The sequence below is a fragment of the Neolamprologus brichardi genome, chromosome 2 (genome assembly GCF_056152115.1).
Source record: "Neolamprologus brichardi isolate AB-2024 chromosome 2, ASM5615211v1, whole genome shotgun sequence".
NCBI lineage: Eukaryota > Metazoa > Chordata > Actinopteri > Cichliformes > Cichlidae > Neolamprologus > Neolamprologus brichardi.
The window spans coordinates 13,904,973-13,910,789 of NC_142105.1; the positions used below are offsets into that span (position 1 = coordinate 13,904,973).

Genomic DNA, 5,817 nt, shown 5'->3' on the forward strand with positions numbered 1-5,817 from the left:
AAAATTGCTGTACAAATGTGACAGATAAAGTACAGTTACTGATAGTGGGAACAGCTACTGTATCTGAGCCTGTAATTGATTATCACTGTGTTTAATAGAGGATGGGATAAATAGTCTAGCTTGTCCGTTTAGTGGTCTGTATGTAAATACAAGAATTTTAAATCAAAAAAGTATTGGGAGCTAGTGTCATGTGAGCCTTCTTAGTAGAGTGTGTGTGGCGGAGGTGTGGTACCTGGCATGGCTGCAGGGGAGGGGTGGTGCAGTGAGCTGGTGGTGTGCCCGGCGGTTGCTCAGCAGCCCTCCTCCAGTGAGCAGGAACGGGTGCAGGCCCCTGCCAGGCACCAACCGCTCCCACCCAAGGAGTGGGGACAGGTGCGGGAACAGTCCGGACCTCAATTCCCGTGCAGTCACGGGTGGGGGTGGCATCGGTGTCCAACACAAACTGACCCGAGCTGCCAGACTTGCAATCAGCTGCATCCAGTGCTCGGATCGGTCCTGCAGCTCTTCCCACACCACAACACAACTACCACAAAAGCTATATTGTTTGCCAAATAATTCTATTAAAATTGCACCAAAAGGCACCAAAGTCCCAAACATTGTCAATAGGTCCATTTCAGTGAACAAGAGACTCATCACAGTGGATGAGTTTTAAAAGAAAATGAGCCTCAGTAGAGTTGCTGAAAAAGGAAGAAATTAGCTATAGAGACCAAAACTATTTTTTATAGCAGGCTGTAATCAACCTGGAAGTGGTTCCAAGTTGATGGAGGGATTCACTTACTCAGCAGGGAGCAGTCAGACTGACACTGATATTTATTCAATACAGCAGATGATATCTGTAAAGCCAATATTAGCTTTTTAGTGTCAGTATAACCTAATCTCTGTCTCCGTCTTCATCTGTTTGCGCCTCTATTTTCTTTCACCACACATTAAACTAATCCTCTTAATGGCTACTTGGTGGGGCTATCGTGAAGCCTGATCCAGCCACCCACACAAGTTAATGATCCTCATGCTCATTTCCTCTCCACACATTCTCTGTCCCATCTGTTTACCTAATTGGCTGTAATTAATTATGTCACACCAAATTAGCAACCTGGTTAGTCATTCAATAAAAAGAACAATTTAAAGTGGCCATACGTATTTATCAACTTCAGTCCGAATCTTAATCTGTGTCTGATGGTGCATGACTTTATCTATGTGTGTGTACGTGTCTGTGTGTGTGCTCGTCCACAGTAGCACGGTTGATTTGACAATAAGTTTAACGCAGGGTGAGCAGTGTTTTAGATTTAGGTTTAATGGAAATAAGCAGCTCAGAGCTCAGTGCCTGTCCTCCCTCTTTAATACGCTTCAGCTAAACTTAATCAGTAGTCGGGACCTTTCATTAATTACTCAGGAGCTAAGAGGGAAAAATGTTTTGTGATTGTTTCATGAATTAAAATGAAGTGAATCGTTAAAACAAGCCAATTTGCAAAGCTTACAAGTCAGCTTTAGGCTGTTCATTTTGTTTTTCTTTTCTTCTGACTTGCTAACGTCTTTTTTAATACATTTAAAATGAAAGTATAAAACTACACTTGAAATAAAATGCAGAAAGAGATGCAGAAATTTAAGAAAACACAGCCAATATTAGACAAAACTATAAAACAATATATCAGCTGAACACATTTTATCTTCTAATCTTTTGTTTTTTTATGTTAACACAAAGTTGGACAGATGTATTTTGACTCTGACAAGCAGTGTTTGGGTGTAAACACTACACTCTGAGAATAAAAGGAGGCCAGAACCTTTCATAATGATTCAAAGGAAGTAAATAGAGCAGAATTATATAACTGCTGCTGTATATTTTGTGAACAAGGTTGAAGTGAAGTGAACTGAAAATTAAGTACTTAATATGTACATAGCTACAGATGATGATAAGTCTCTGGAACTCGAAACGTGATTTATCAAAAAAATATTTCCTCATTTTTGATAATATAGGACCCAAACTCCCAAACCACACCAGCTAAGCAAACCTGACCTCTTAAACAGAGGAGTAGTAATATACCTATACTATATGCGAGAACGGACTTTTTGCATGTGCATGTGGGTTCAGGGGTCATATGAGTTTACATGTGTTTAATAGCGTTTTATTTAATGTAACCATTGTGTGTTTTAATTAAACTCTTGTATAGGTCTCAGAGCTCTGTTATTTAGACATAGATGAATTAATTTAACTAGTTTAGGGGTATTTTAACTAGTTAGGAGCATTTTGCTTTTTCTTTAGTGCTATTTATGAGCAAATAGTTTCAAACAGAGTGCCGCAAATAACAGGTATCTTTTTAGAAATAAACAGTGATACTTCTAAAAACCGTGTATTCCCACACAGCATTTAATTTAGCTAGTTTAGAAAGATTTCACTTTTCTAATAGTTTCACAGGCTAATAGTTTTTAAACAGAATACCACAAACAACATGTATCCCTTTAGAAATAAACTGTGATACTTCTAAAAGCACATATTCACACCTAGCCACACTAGCACTGTATCAACCCCAATGTGCCTTTAATGCAACTAGTCCTATAATTATCTACTAGTCACAAACACTCTGCAACAGTTAGACTCGATGATTACACATAGATGATTTAACTACTTTAGGGGCATGTTGCTTTTTTCTTTAGCGCTCCGAAAAGACACAGAGGCTAATAGTTTTAAATAGAGCACCACAAACAACATGTATTCTTTTAGAAATAAACTGTGATACTTCTAAAAAACACATATTCACACCTAGCCACACTCTGTAACAGTTAGACAGAGGGGGTTACAGTTAGGCCCCCAACAGTCAGCAAAAGAAGTCATGAAACAATAAAAGAGGCTCCCTTATCAAGAGCATCCCAGCACACATCCCAACTTTAGTTCCATAGTTTCCACATTTTTTAATTACAAACAGTTCCATTATCTTATCTTATCTTATCGTGTCAGAGGTCAACTGAAACCATGTCCAGCTGAACCTCCAAAGGTTTTTCACCATGTTTCTTTACAAACAGTTAGTTCCATTATCTTATCTTATCATGTCAGAGATGCTGTATGTTTTCCAGTGGAACAGTCCAACAGGCCCTGAACTTTACAGGGTCGAGGCTGATCGCTTCAACTGTAGCCCCGATGACTTTATTTTTCTCAGTGTATGTGATGACAGGGAAAGTCTTATTGCTGTCAGAGGGGTTGAAAACTGGAGGTTAAATCCTTACCCTCTGAGCATAGAAGAGCGCACTACATGGTTTAAGGACATGTTTTTTATACAGTGGTGCGACTGGAGACCTATGCTGCGTCTGTTTAGCCAGATTGACGACACCATCAAGAGGGATAGTCTCAACACTGCGTATGAGGGTATTAGAAAACGCCTTGTTTTTGATGATTTTGCGACTTGTCCGAAGACTGGTTTGCCTTCTACCCTGTGCAAACCTAAAATCATAAGGCCGTCTGACAACTAAATAAACCAAATGGTAGGTTTAATGTGTGTGTGTGTGTGCGTGTGCGTATCTATGCAACAAAATATAACATCTTTTTATTGTTCTCATTTTTCAGAGGGAGACATGCAGGCATGGGACCTCACAGACTCCCCACCTCCACCAGCGTTGCTAATCCAGACCCGATCACCTCCACCCCCCTCTCCACAATTGCTGCAGGATCCTACAGGATCGGGTCTTTGTGAGGAAACCATTATCGACATCAAGCTTGCAACCCACCACTTGCTGATGTTGGCGCTAAATGACTTTCTACAGGATACATGCTACGGATGTCAAACAGCTCATCCCAGTCAGGTGCAACACAGCTGCTTGCACGAATTGTCCAAGTATTTCTTTGACACCTACTATGACGATGTGATGATAAGGCTCAAGACAGACCGATTCATCCCCCGCCATTCGCCTGTTTGTACGTGCATACACAGTCGCTGGGACTGGAACACAATTCAGCAGGATTGCAGAACACACCATGACTGAACTGAGATCATCACAACATATAGTATGCGCAATTAACGACAACATTGTGCTGCTGTTAGAATCAAGTCGTTATGCCCGGCGTGTTAAACCAGCCATGCTTCGCATGATTGGTAACTACTGGGCTGGGAGACACCTGGTTTAATGTATGCTGTTCAGTATTCATTGTCTGTGTGAATGAAATAAAAAGACATGTTAACACCAACATTTTAGTCATTTGTGTCTTGCATACATCATGGAAAACACATTGTATAAAATTTATCATGATCCGGCCCATCCTGCTGGCTTGGCCAGTTTAAATAAGCTCCGTTTAGCTACCGCTGAGGCAACAGGTGTAAAACCCTCATTATCACAGGTCAAACATTATTTAGTATGAGATGACACTTACACACTCCATAAACCAGCTAGGATCCACTTTCCCAGAAACAGAGTATTGGTTAATGGAATCGACAAACAGTTTCAAGCCGATCTGGTTGATATGTCTGAATACATGGCAGATAATGATAATGTTAGATACCTGCTAACATGTATAGATGTATTCTCAAAATATGCATGGGTTAGATGTCTCACAACCAAGACGGGCCCAGCCGTAACAGCCTCATTTGAGGATATACTTACTGAGGGCAGGATCCCTATGAAACTACAAACAGATGAAGGCAAAGAATTTTATAATACACCCTTTAAACAGCTAATGAAGCGATATAACATCAAACATTTCTCAACAGCTAGTGAGGTTAAATCTAGTATTGTTGAAAGATTCAACCGCAGCTTCAAGGGTAGAATGTGGAAGTATTTAACATCCGTCAACTCAAGGAGATATGTACAAGTCATCCCTGAGCTCACATAGGCATATAGCAATGCTTATCACAGGACTATCCAAATGGCTCCGGCAGAGGTAAATAAGGATAATGAGAAGCTGGTCTTTAACACCCTGTACAAAACCATGCCTCAGAAGAAAGTGCATTTTAAATTTAATGTTGGTGACACCGTACGAATATCGAAACTGAGAGGAGTATTTCAAAAAGGATACGAACAAACCTACACTGATGAGATTTTCACAATCAGTGAGTGTACAGGGAGACAACCACCAGTGTACAGACTAGCCGATCTAGCAGGAGAGGTGTTGAAAGGAACATTTTATGAGCCTGAAATACAACGTGTGATTGTTGATAAAAACAAAACATTTAAAATTGAAAGCATATTGGCTAGAAAAAAAGTGGGCCGGAAAAAGATGGCTCTAGTAAAATGGTTAGGATGACCAGCAAGTTTTAATTCATGGATTCCAGAAAAAGACATTATTGATGCGTGATTAACCTGGATGACACAGTTCTGCAGTCATTCATTCATCACAGTGCAGAGACAGAGTAAAGAAGGATGGATAAAAAGAACAACAAAGCAGGCTTTTATGTGAGTCTCTTCTCAAATGCATCGGCTCATGTTTACCCAGGCAGTAAGATATCTAATTTTAGAACAAAACTAGCAAAACCTATTGTTTTGAATAATCAGTATGAGGTAGCTGTTATAAAGATACAGTACCCACGCACTTGGTTGTCTTTTCCACAACCAGACTCCCGAGTAGAAATTTATAACCCTGTCAAAGATGATGCCCTATCCGTAACGACGATTGAGCTGTCTGTGGGTCATTATACCTCTGTGGAGCAAATAATAAAAGAATTTCATTTGAAATGCCAACAGCACCAGGGCACAACGGACATTAAAACACAATACAACACAGTTAGTAACTATGTCAGTGTTATGGGGCCTAGAGGCAGCATTCTCACATTTAGAGGGAGACTGGCAGAAATCCTAGGATTCGAAACAGAAGAACCGTTTGTACTTCATTATAAAAAC

At 40.1% G+C, this 5,817-nt stretch overlaps 1 pseudogene; it reads left to right on the forward strand.

Annotated features, from left to right (window-relative positions):
* Window positions 1-237: 237 nt before the first annotated feature.
* LOC148106095 (uncharacterized) lies at window positions 238-4,111 on the forward strand (annotated as a pseudogene).
* The last annotated feature ends 1,706 nt before the right edge of the window (window positions 4,112-5,817 follow it).